Consider the following 13,790-nt stretch of genomic DNA (forward strand, 5'->3'; position numbering starts at 1 on the left):
TGCAAACCCCACTAAATCTTTTCATCCAAATGTCTTTCCAAATTCCTGACGCAAATTTATAACTAAGACAATAGGCCCCATCTGGCATTCGAACCCACGCTACCTACTAGAGAAAAAAATAACAATCGCTTTTATTACCAGACCAGACTAAACCGGCCAACTATATTAAACTATATTTTTATTCTCTCAGTTTTAGGTACCTACATGAATACATACGGGCGCGATCTAGTGTTGTGGTACTTGTGGTAGTCAAAATAGTAGGTACTAACAGAAGTATAGTGCTTATTAAGTGATTTCGAGTGTAGATGATGAAGTGACTATTACTACCATAAATTGTCGTTGTTATTATCTGTGCTATCCTTTCCTTAAGTGAACTTGTGTATCTAATGCTATATGTGTTGTGGTGAATGGATGCACCGTGAAAATATGGGCCTAAAATTGTGAGGGTCTTTTATGAGCTCGAAGAAATAGATGTCACAAGAAGATACCAAAGAAATACATAAACCCTTATTTGCCTAAATGGTAATACATAGTTGCATCGGCGCTTTAAAACGTTATTCATTCTTAATTATCCCATCAGCGGACGTGTTATCAAACATATCGCCGTAGACGTCTACAACCAACAACACCATTACATTACTCTGCACTTACCCACAACAGGACAACGTTACTGGAGCCCTTATTACTTCGCCAAGTCTGCTCATATTATGGACACTCAAACTGTTTGCACTAAACCTCACGTGTTTGTCGTCTGTCAAGAAATAAGAAATACATCGAGTTCACAAAGAATGACATGAAATGAAACTATCAACGAGAATAAGCAACAGAAAAAATAACTCATTATCTAAACAGTGCTCAACTCAACCCTCTTCGTAGATCATCATCAAGAATGCGCTGCGCAGCCGGTTGAACAAAACTGAGAACTGTGCTACAATATCTTCAGAATGCTAGCCTCAGTTTTATCTTACAGTGAAAGCAGTTACAGTGTGAAATATTTACCAAATTTAACAATTACTTAGTTACGTTTTGATTTTTTAGTGTCATTTGTTTAGTTAACGTATAGTAAAGTGTTGTGGGTGATCTTAACAGTGGCAATGTAGTAATCAACCAATATTTACACACTTCACGCGTAGAGACTACTTATGGAAGAATTGAGACAAAGAAGAACAATATACATGGGATCCGTGGAGTTATAGAAAACTACCGATATACTCCACTATCGCTGAAATAACACAACTACAACGTGCAACGACATCAAGCTGGCTCTGAAACCGTAAAAGAAGACGGGAGAAGCCCCTCTGGAAGCTAGCCAGCTTCCGTCTGATACATCCGAGACGAAGAAATGACAAGTGAGACAAAGGGGAGGGTGTATTTTAAATGCAGTCACATATCCTCACACCTAATATTTATTACACACCAAGTATAGTATTTATCTACCCAACGCTGACTTTACGATGCCTTGTATTCGGGTCGGCTCCAAATTTCCCGTCTCTCCTACTATCCTGACTGCAAACCCTACACTCCCAACCCTATCTACTGGGTGCTCTGGTGTCTTGGACAGGCTGCGGGGGCCTACGGCGGGGCAGCAGGGGTTGCTGCGCAATGAGCCAGTTTGCAAACGTACTCTGTCTGATTCTGCGTTCGAGTCTTAGTCGGTGAGATGTGACGCAGACATATCCAACGACTCGCTGCCTCTTAGGCTCAATCATCAGAGTCACGTGAACCTACAGCGCTATTGCGTATCAAAATCTCCTCCCCCTGTAGTCTCCCCTTCCTAGTCCTTGCAGCAGGATCTGCTGGCTGGAGTTACCCCCTGAATCTGAATCTGAATCTGAATCTCTTAAATTTTTAGAAAAGCCTAAAGTAAATCCAAACATGTCGATTTCATGTACGAGTATGTAACACCCTTCACTAAATTAAAATTTCGAGAAAATTGATTTTTTTTTTAAACCATGTTTAAAAAACTCATAATAAATAAGTATTATTTTTGTTTCAAAATATAGCTCTTAATATAGAGATAAAAGATTGAAGAACCGACGGCCGTTGGTCTTACAATTTTCTTTTTAGTGCAAATTTAGGAGTTTCAACTCGAAACTTGTCGAAAATCGATGACAACCGTGTGGAGCCTGTAACAGAACAAGCGTCTATGACGAGGAAATGGACTCGTTATTACATATAAAACTTACGGCGAATCAACTTTTCCTTGACCAACTTTTTGGTGCATATTTCCTTCGGGATTTCATTGAATATTTTAACAAATAATATCTTTGATGGATAATCACATGTTTAGTTACGTCATCACTGATAAAATTCACTATTATTAAATGTAAAACAGGTTGGAAAAACGTATTTATCAACAAACTACGTTCACATGGACGAAATACTGACACTGACAGTTGTCAGCTGCGTAACGTTCCGATATTATGTCTGGATTTCATTTACAAGTCAAAGAAATAATAATGACTAATATTGGTTATTATGCTTCCTGAGTATATCATTCAATGTAACATTTAGTAACAGATAAAATATTTCATTGCGAAATTACTTACAAGATAAATAAGAATGTTCCACAAAATAATATTTACGTAAAAATATTTGCGAATCGCTCCACTATTGGACTACATAGGTATCAATATCAATAGCTCTGTCTCTCTCTAAAACACGTGCACTCGGCATCTGTTGATAAGCAAACATCCGTGTGTAAATCGTGAACTCTAATGCATAGGGCATAAGACTTAGTAAACAAAGCAAACGTTTGAGTAGCCATAATGTCGGAAGTCGAATGTCGAATGTCGGAAGTCGAATGTCGAATGTCGGAAGTCGAATGTCGAATGTCGGAAGTCGGATGTCGAATGTCGGAAGTCGGATGTCGGATGTCGGAAGTCGGAAGTCGGAAGTCGGAGATAGAATCTATAAAAGGGTCGGAGCGAGCCGACGCGCGTCATTCTTAAAATATCTACAAGACTAACAGTGTCTCTGGCTTTCGTGTGTTATACTGGTGAGTGAAGTTGTTCTGCTATTATTTCTCTGTTTGTTTTTACTTGGAAATTATTCTAAGTGATTGTAAACTTTGAAATTGTGTCTCTGTTTGATTGTGCGGGGACAATATCGTCGTACAGTTGAACTTAGACCTGTGGTGGAATTGCTTTACTGTCAGTTGTGGGGTTAATTTAGTGTTCTATTTATAGTGTAGTGTTATATTTAAATTGTTGTGTATAGTGAGGTTTTCTGTGCTTTGTTTCATGAGTGCCGTCAAGCAATACAAAGACTGGGTCGATGTATGGCTGGTGCTTGGAGATAAGTCTGTGTTTGGTTTTGTAGGGAGTAATTCTTGCAAAACTAAGCTTAGATTATAGCGCGCAAAGAAAACTTCACTCGTTTGTTTAGTTGGTCAGTAAAATTGAATTTAGTAATTTTCTATGGGGTTATTTTGTGAAAGTTATAAGCCAGATCATTGTTTGTGACAGACTGTTGTCCGGCTAGGCGCTTCTTCCCTTACGGTGTCAAATAAGAGGCGTTTAGGGGTCTTTTTGTTCCAAGTGGGGGCTTGGACGCTTTTTTATACTTATAAAAGCGTATTTTCTCACCGGTCTCAAAGAGTCCAACTGTTAGATGGAAGTGAGGACTTTCACGATTGACGAAAGACATTAGGAGTAATCCTTGCTCACTGAAGTCGGCAGTATTTGAGGCTGGGGTCCTATATATATATATATTTATTTACTCGGTGTTCTGGTCCAAGCTGGCGTTGGTTGCTGGGGATTTCGGTTGTGATCGATCCACATCTAAGTAAAGTTGATCGCAGCTGGGTCTCTCATGTGGCTGGTACTGGTGTGTCCTAGAATACTGGATATATACACGGATAGGGCGATCTACTCTCTGCTACCCTAGCCTGCGGGCAAGAGCAGAGGGGGGGATAAGAACACAAGCCTATAGGTTGCCTATCTCAGCTTCGCTGGCTGAACTGTACAGCTTATGGTAGGGATACACTTGTGCATATTTTGAACACAAGATCTATGGTAAGTGACGGTCTGTGTTTCAGATATGCTAGAATAGGGAAAACGATAGGAATAGGGTAGAGTCACACACTATTTCTATAAAAGTAAAGTTCTTTTATGATTGGTCTTGGAATATAATTGGTCAACGTGTATTGTGGAGAAATAATTTAACTACTACTATTTATATGGTTTAAATGGACTTTAAATGTGGTGTTTACTATCTTAAAATATGTGGTAAAACTGGTAATTTATAAAATCTCTTATTACTTAATTTATTTGAGTGAAATTAATAATTGTGGTAGCAATTTCTGATTCTTCATGTAGCATCGAGCCAGTGAGTGTTGCTAACTAGTTTTTCAAGGTAAATTCTATCAAGTTGGTTAGGGAAACAAACTATACTTTGGAATAAAAAGCATAGGTTTGTTATAGGGCCCAGTGGCATGCGAGCACCGTCCACTGATGAAAAGTCAAAAGCTTCAAGGAGTTACTAGACTTACTTCGTTCTCAGTGGTAGCAACTACTCGGAGCCTTGATGATACATTAGAAGGATCGAGAAGTTATGGTCTATTAGCAGTATTGGGGAAAAGGGGGGATTAGCTAGGGAAAAGAAACAAAACAAAAAAAAGGGGTTAGTTCGTAGATAGATAGCCCTTCAGGCTTACTTGCTTAGGATGCCTGATAAAGTGGTTTGATCAGGTTAGGGGATTCAGACGGCAACGCAAGGCAGTCCTGCAACTCGAATCCACTAATAAGGCGTAGCCGATGATTACCAAAATATTTTTTAATATTTATTTCATGTATGTTTCACTCACTAACTTTTATTCTAAAATTTCTTCATCACGTCATTAATTTTCTCACATATAACTTTCTAGGCCTAAATCTGATAAAATACTCTTCTATAACACTATATTATTATGCTACAATAACCTTTATTCTTCTTTAAAATATAAATAAATAAAATTTTAAAAATTAGTCAAAAATACAGCTGATACTCATTAAAGGATCTAGGTTATCGCGGTTCACATCGAAGGGTTCTACTTATTCACGCTAGACGATCACAAGGCCAAATTTACGGGGTATATTTAAAGGGGGGTTAGCTATACTGTTGGTTAATCAAGCAAGTAAGTAAACAAGTAAGGTGAGCGGAGGTTTAGTTACATTTGGTGCCGTGACCAAGGGATCTAAGATGTGCTCTGTAGAACACATCTTGGATACCAAGGTTTATAAATAAATAATAGGAATTAGCCTTACCAGGCTACATTTGTTGTTGTGAAAACGAGTGGGTGTGCTGTATTTCCTGACTTATTTCATCTCTAAATAAAACTCATATACCTAATATTTTTATTCAATCGCTATTTCATAAAAACAAAAATAACTTTATTGTTAATAAACACGTCTGTAGTTTTTCTTCCATTGTTGGTTCTTGCCGCGTTCCGGGCGAAGTCATGCATCGATGCGGAGTCAATTGTATGTTCATCTCCTTCCACTGGTATCTAAAAAAAAAAACATAGTAATAAAAGTAAAGTAGCGTAGTAAACTAAGACAAAAAATCTATTTCCAGAAAATTAACTCATAATCGTAGTGGTTGAACTAAACATCGTCCCGATTAGGCCATTTGGTTGCATTGCTACGTAGCAATTGGTGGCATTGGCACATCTTGACGTTCCTTTGCGCCTATGCGAAGTACTATTATTTATTCTGTGTCTTAATGTATGTTTTATGGCTGTTGTATAGGCAGGGCAAGTACTGGAAATACTAGGTACTTATATAGAAAATACCCATGTATCTAAAGTAATAGGAAGCGCGGAGCTGTAGCACTTTAGAAGAGTTTGCCACCTCGTGACCGGAATTGGAAACATAAGTGTGTACACAATGTACAATAGTAATAGAATTTCATGTTAAAACAAATAGTTCTCTATATGCCCAGTACATTTTCTTAGCAGGTTCTGCCATCTTCAGGGCTATTTTGAAAGCTTTACATCACGTTTGCGCTTTACATTGGAGATCGGATAGCTTCGATGCTGTCTTATATAGTCCATGAACACTCTCTGATGTTATGTATGTTCCTGGAAGACGTCTGTTATACAGAATTTCATTTATAGGCAGGATAACTACTAGTTAGGACAGTAAGTAGGTCGTTATCATAATCTAGGTGTAAGACTATATTATCTCAGATAACCTAGGATACCTAAGCCCTAGATTTAAGACCTAGTAATACAAGAAGATAGGCTCTAGTCTAATGGCTATGGGGGCGCGATTATTCATTGTCGCGCTGAAGTACAATATTATATGGGGCGTCCCGCCATTTTTCTATGAATACTGAATAGCTACACGCATATGGTATTATGACAAGTACATCCTTCGATGGATGGTTTGTTTGCATTTCAGTTGTAACTCTATAATCTAAAATTTGGCTGACAGGATTTCATACATCATACAATAATTTGGCATATTGTTTGTACGGTTTGTACCAAATATTGTCACTGTAGTGCAGCCATGAGAAGAACAGGTTTCTGTCTGTTAAAATATAGGTATAAATAATATTAGGACTAATTTAAGTTCATTAGCTTATAAGTCATCATATATTTTCATATTCCATCCGTAGTAAACAAGCATACGTCCCTCTTGATGGTGAGAGGTCACCGTAGTCTATATCTGCCAATTATTTCAATAAATTAAATCCACTGTACGAATTTCAACTTTCTATACGTATATATTTTTACTGTAGTAATACAAATAAGTATGTATGTATAAACAAGATTTTCAATAGCTTCATATGACATGAGTTCGTTATCTCACATGATAAGCTGTAGGCTAGTCTAAAATAGTAAGTGTAAAACCATACAATCATTATGTTCGGTAGATTGTGTACACAGCTTTTATACAATATTACACAAGTCAGGAGTATGCCAACATACTGTACTTCATTACAACCATGTCAAACATATCCTACGAAATATTAGCATTACCAGCATCTGGGAGGTCGTACCTCGCCATACCCTAACTCCACCACTGCTTGATCATTGTCACAATTGCTTAATGAATTTCATGAAAATTTATTGAAATTTGTAATATTCCTGTTAAGTAGGCATAGATAATAAGCACTATTATCATTATAAAACCATATTTTACTGAGGTTCAGAAAAAGTATGTAGTATGTGGTACGCATTAAGTATGTAAACTTACCTAACATGACCGGGTCCAGTCTGATTGTCAGATTGCTTTGTTGCTGGTGGTGCGGATTGGTGAGTCCTCAGTACACTGAAAGGAAATAGTCAGACATTAGAAATATTCATATAGATAGTGTAAGAAAGGGGTATTGTTTAGAGTGGGGTTCTGCCAAATTGGGTTCAATATTATTTCATTTATCTATTCACGGGGGCGCGTCGCTTAATTTTGGAACTAAGACACGCCCGTGAGAAATATTGTGTCAGAAAAAACAATGCATACAACAAAATTTACAAAAGAAAAAAAAAATATATTAAAAAGTTTGAGAACCCCTGCCTAGCAGTTCATATCTACATGAGCTAGGACATAAATTAGTAATAAGTTTGCTTAGCCAATAAAATGATGATGAGTCAGTTAAGTTTGATTTTTATCCGGTCGCTCATGCCTCGCCGTTTTGTTTTACGCTTCACTTCAATTTTCTAGATAATGATGCCATGAGCTGTTCACTTTTAAATTTAATAATTAGAACGTGTTATTATAATAAAACATAAGTACCTTTCATTTATATGAAGTCAGTAGATATATGGAAGACGGTCCAACCTGAAGCGTGGCCTCTCGGGTAAAACCTGAAATTGTACATATTGAAAGATTAGTTAAAAAGGGTGTATGTATGTTTAAGGAATCTTATTTATAAATACGTATCATTAAGATTGTTTATATTTATCTAGGCCATTCATGGTTAAGAAAAAAAAAGAACAACCATATCCATTTTTCTAAGCAATGTAAAATTTCCTGCCGAGTCGTTTTACTCACTAAGTAAAGTTAATTAAGTCTAAAAGTAGCCTTTTAGTGGCAATAAATTTTTGTACTTACTTGAGGATAGTGCTAGAACGGAGTACAGTCCATAAAGGATACACTGGAAAATTCCTCAGTCCACCTGCACATTGCCGACAGCTGGTTGATATTCTTCGAGGATGGTTACCCATTTCATATACTGAAAATTAATACATAAACTATTTAAACTCATTGTAACACAAACAAAATTTATGCTAAGTCTGGATTTTTAGTCTACATAATTTTATTTAAGTATCCAAAAATACAAAATTAAAGTTTGGACAAGTTACAATGCCTATTTTTAAATGCCATAACATTCATTTGAGGTCCTACAAATATTGCTTTCCATAATCCATAAGCTTGAGAAATTTTATTGGTTGGAACGGAAACAACATTACAAGTTCCAAGTACAGTTAGGAGACCTAGGTCAAGTAAATTAGTCAAAGATATAATTTTAATGCTTACCGTTTAACCAAGGTATGTTCAGTTTCTATAAATATTGTTTTCCATAAAATTTGTGGCAGATGTGTAGAAATATCGGGCATTGTAAATTCCAATTAGATGTTGACTGAAAAATCAAACAACCATGTAAACTTCATTGAAAGTAGCAAATATATTTTGACAGTTAGGCCTATTTCACGTACATTTAGATCCTCTTAGGGAATGTAAAAGTCAGAAAGTAACGTGGGAAATTTACTATCATTAACTTATCTGACGACAAAACAACGAAATAAGCAACAATTCACCATATATAATCGGTCTAGTCATTGTAGTTCGCAAGTATGTTCTGCTGGGTTTCGAAAACAACGACTTGTTTGATTACATTAAAGAGTAAAAACAAATGCTTACCTTTGCTGGAAAGCTAAGTATCCAGTTTATTTACGTCCATTGTACTAGGCTAGATTTCACTAGGTCTACTGTAAACTGAACACTTATTGCAACGAATTAAAATAACGCGTTTTCGCCTGACTTCCTAACAAATTTATAGGTTATAAAAATCAAAACTCACTTAATGACACAAACATATTTTACATTGATCTGAAAGTATATTCTTCGGACCACATTTGAAATTTTAAATGGAAAACATTTGTTTTAAGTTATTACAGATTCATGTTGTAGGCAGTATAGCGCTAAAATGGTCCATACATATATAGATCTGTCATTCTTTCGCGGACAAAGCGGTTTGGCGGTAAACATGACAGATAGATTAAAGAAAATAATTTAGCCACAGATAAGTTGGTATGCTTGATCGTTATACAATTTTGTAGCAGATGAGATTATAATAAGGTGTCACATGTTGCCCAATGGTTTGCGGTTAATAAATACTTTGTAGAAATGAAATATAGACGTATAAAATGAAACCTATCATAAATAAATTGAAATTTTCTTTGCCTTCGAGTCAGGGTAGAGTGGAGTAAAATGGGATACGTAAACTTTTGAAGTTATTGTGTAATTTTATTTCCATTTTTATTCGTTATTTTGATTACTTTTAAAAGCGTTGGCTTTCTGTTGAGATCGAGTGAAAGAGCGAATGAGGAAGTAAGAATGGTTACATTGTGTGTGTGTGTGTGTGAATAATTTAGAGATGATGAATGTTTATAGATGTAAGAATGTTTTGAATGGGATGAATGACTGAATGATGTGTGTCTTGAATTTTTTTTTATAGAATGAGTGGATTGATATAGACAGACAGCGCTGGAAAGTGGTCAAAACTAGTTTGGTCGGAATTTGCGGGGAATAAACAGGGGGGAATTTTGAGGGAAACACATTAGCCATAAAAGCTTATCGGTTAGGTTAAAATCCATTTGGATTCGACCCATTTCAAGGGTAGTTTTTTGTGGCTACTCACTCTACAAGGTAATAAGACCCACACTGAATCCACACACCTCATCTTGAATGGGATGTATTTGACAATCGACATATTTAAGGGCCGATATCGTCTAGTGAGAACGAGGCTCTTTTCAATATTTGTTTCCTTGTTATGTGATCAAATATGTGAAGTTTAGTATCATCAAATAATTGCTACATTTGATCAAATAATGATATGGTACCGAGTTGAGGTACATGCCTATGTCATTTAAGGTTTGTTTTATAAAAAAAAAAAACACTCAAACAAATCTTAAGTCGATATATTTTATTCAAGTATGAGACATGCGCCAAAACATGTGGCTGGAGTGATTAGGTAGAGAAATTGGTTTGAGTTCCGACAATGGAGATTGAAGGCTCTGGACTTATAATGAGAGCTCTAAAGGTTTCTTCGTAATTGCGTGGGAAGTTATTGTGAACTCGTTGAAATTATTACGGTAATTATTCCGGTCCAACAGTGTGGATGGAATGAATATTCGCCGCGACCGGGGAACGAGCTAGCAAGAACGGGTTAATAGGACCTATCAGATTCACAACCTGGTATCCCTGGCGATGCGTGGACTCTGAGAAAGGGGTTATCATGGTTCATTGTCGAGATTCTGATGAGCTGATTTCAAAACTGAGTCACTGGCAGTCGCATAGTATTGGAATACACACCACACGATTAGAAATGGGGGGATATTTCCGACTGATCTAGAGATATTTTTCTTTTATTCAATTTTATTGCTTCTTTTGCTAAGTGAGATTGGATTTTTTTACAAACCACTTTGTATTTTATAAAAGAAATCCAATCGGGGGCGAGTTGTAACAGAACAAGCGTCTATGACGAGGAAATGGACTCGTTATTACATATAAAACTTACGGCGAATCAACTTTTCCTTGACCAACTTTTTGGTGCATATTTCCTTCGGGATTTCATTGAATATTTTAACAAATAATATCTTTGATGGATAATCACATGTTTAGTTACGTCATCACTGATAAAATTCACTATTATTAAATGTAAAACAGGTTGGAAAAACGTATTTATCAACAAACTACGTTCACATGGACGAAATACTGACACTGACAGTTGTCAGCTGCGTAACGTTCCGATATTATGTCTGGATTTCATTTACAAGTCAAAGAAATAATAATGACTAATATTGGTTATTATGCTTCCTGAGTATATCATTCAATGTAACATTTAGTAACAGATAAAATATTTCATTGCGAAATTACTTACAAGATAAATAAGAATGTTCCACAAAATAATATTTACGTAAAAATATTTGCGAATCGCTCCACTATTGGACTACATAGGTATCAATATCAATAGCTCTGTCTCTCTCTAAAACACGTGCACTCGGCATCTGTTGATAAGCAAACATCCGTGTGTAAATCGTGAACTCTAATGCATAGGGCATAAGACTTAGTAAACAAAGTCAAACGTTTGAGTAGCCATAATGTCGGAAGTCGAATGTCGAATGTCGAATGGAAGTCGAATGTCGAATGTCGGAAGTCGAATGTCGAATGTCGGAAGTCGGATGTCGAATGTCGGAAGTCGGATGTCGGATGTCGGAAGTCGGAAGTCGGAAGTCGGAGATAGAATCTATAAAAGGGTCGGAGCGAGCCGACGCGCGTCATTCTTAAAATATCTACAAGACTAACAGTGTCTCTGGCTTTCGTGTGTTATACTGGTGAGTGAAGTTGTTCTGCTATTATTTCTCTGTTTGTTTTTACTTGGAAATTATTCTAAGTGATTGTAAACTTTGAAATTGTGTCTCTGTTTGATTGTGCGGGGACAATATCGTCGTACAGTTGAACTTAGACCTGTGGTGGAATTGCTTTACTGTCAGTTGTGGGGTTAATTTAGTGTTCTATTTATAGTGTAGTGTTATATTTAAATTGTTGTGTATAGTGAGGTTTTCTGTGCTTTGTTTCATGAGTGCCGTCAAGCAATACAAAGACTGGGTCGATGTATGGCTGGTGCTTGGAGATAAGTCTGTGTTTGGTTTTGTAGGGAGTAATTCTTGCAAAACTAAGCTTAGATTATAGCGCGCAAAGAAAACTTCACTCGTTTGTTTAGTTGGTCAGTAAAATTGAATTTAGTAATTTTCTATGGGGTTATTTTGTGAAAGTTATAAGCCAGATCATTGTTTGTGACAGACTGTTGTCCGGCTAGGCGCTTCTTCCCTTACGGTGTCAAATAAGAGGCGTTTAGGGGTCTTTTTGTTCCAAGTGGGGGCTTGGACGCTTTTTATACTTACAAAAGCGTATTTTCTCACCGGTCTCAAAGAGTCCAACTGTTAGATGGAAGTGAGGACTTTCACGATTGACGAAAGACATTAGGAGTAATCCTTGCTCACTGAAGTCGGCAGTATTTGAGGCTGGGGTCCTATATATATATATATTTATTTACTCGGTGTTCTGGTCCATGCTGGCGTTGGTTGCTGGGGATTTCGGTTGTGATCGATCCACATCTAAGTAAAGTTGATCGCAGCTGGGTCTCTCATGTGGCTGGTACTGGTGTGTCCTAGAATACTGGATATATACACGGATAGGGCGATCTACTCTCTGCTACCCTAGCCTGCGGGCAAGAGCAGAGGGGGGGATAAGAACACAAGCCTATAGGTTGCCTATCTCAGCTTCGCTGGCTGAACTGTACAGCTTATGGTAGGGATACACTTGTGCATATTTTGAACACAAGATCTATGGTAAGTGACGGTCTGTGTTTCAGATATGCTAGAATAGGGAAAACGATAGGAATAGGGTAGAGTCACACACTATTTCTATAAAAGTAAAGTTCTTTTATGATTGGTCTTGGAATATAATTGGTCAACGTGTATTGTGGAGAAATAATTTAACTACTACTATTTATATGGTTTAAATGGACTTTAAATGTGGTGTTTACTATCTTAAAATATGTGGTAAAACTGGTAATTTATAAAATCTCTTATTACTTAATTTATTTGAGTGAAATTAATAATTGTGGTAGCAATTTCTGATTCTTCATGTAGCATCGAGCCAGTGAGTGTTGCTAACTAGTTTTTCAAGGTAAATTCTATCAAGTTGGTTAGGGAAACAAACTATACTTTGGAATAAAAAGCATAGGTTTGTTATAGGGCCCAGTGGCATGCGAGCACCGTCCACTGATGAAAAGTCAAAAGCTTCAAGGAGTTACTAGACTTACTTCGTTCTCAGTGGTAGCAACTACTCGGAGCCTTGATGATACATTAGAAGGATCGAGAAGTTATGGTCTATTAGCAGTATTGGGGAAAGGGGGGTTTAGCTAGGGAAAAAGAAACAAAACAAAAAAGGGGTTAGTTCGTAGATAGATAGCCCTTCAGGCTTACTTGCTTAGGATGCCTGATAAAGTGGTTTGATCAGGTTAGGGGATTCAGACGGCAACGCAAGGCAGTCCTGCAACTCGAATCCACTAATAAGGCGTAGCCGATGATTACCAAAATATTTTTTAATATTTATTTCATGTATGTTTCACTCACTAACTTCTATTCTAAAAAATTTCTTCATCGCGTCATTAATTTTCTCACATATAACTTTCTAGGCCTAAATCTGATAAAATACTCTTCTATAACACTATATTATTATGCTACAATAACCTTTATTCTTCTTTAAAATATAAATAAATAAAATTTTAAAAATTAGTCAAAAATACAGCTGATACTCATTAAAGGATCTAGGTTATCGCGGTTCACATCGAAGGGTTCTACTTATTCACGCTAGACGATCACAAGGCCAAATTTACGGGGTATATTTAAAGGGGGGTTAGCTATACTGTTGGTTAATCAAGCAAGTAAGTAAACAAGTAAGGTGAGCGGAGGTTTAGTTACAAGCCCCTTAAGATAAATTAGTGTGAAAGAGGCAGTTGCGGTTCATCCGCTACGGAAACTAGGCTATGGGTACGTTATACTCAGCATGTTTTTG

The 13,790-nt window shown here is 36.7% G+C and overlaps 1 protein-coding gene and 2 long non-coding RNA genes across 4 annotated transcripts in view; 1 reads left to right on the forward strand and 2 right to left on the reverse strand.

Annotated features, from left to right (window-relative positions):
- LOC125228483 (proton channel OtopLc-like) overlaps positions 1–13,790 on the forward strand; it is a 102,169-nt gene that overhangs the window by 14,404 nt on the left and 73,975 nt on the right. The window lies entirely within an intron of this gene.
- LOC125228491 lies at positions 5,320–7,338 on the reverse strand. Its single transcript, XR_007177290.1, has 2 exons — positions 7,182–7,338; positions 5,320–5,488 (listed from the first exon to the last, which is right to left on the reverse strand). It is a non-coding gene; the product is annotated as an uncharacterized LOC125228491 (long non-coding RNA).
- On the reverse strand, positions 7,730–8,584 carry LOC125228490. Its single transcript, XR_007177289.1, has 3 exons — positions 8,463–8,584; positions 8,037–8,157; positions 7,730–7,789 (listed from the first exon to the last, which is right to left on the reverse strand). It is a non-coding gene; the product is annotated as an uncharacterized LOC125228490 (long non-coding RNA).

The sequence above is a fragment of the Leguminivora glycinivorella genome, chromosome 8 (assembly GCF_023078275.1).
Source record: "Leguminivora glycinivorella isolate SPB_JAAS2020 chromosome 8, LegGlyc_1.1, whole genome shotgun sequence".
NCBI classification, from domain to species: Eukaryota; Metazoa; Arthropoda; class Insecta; order Lepidoptera; family Tortricidae; genus Leguminivora; species Leguminivora glycinivorella.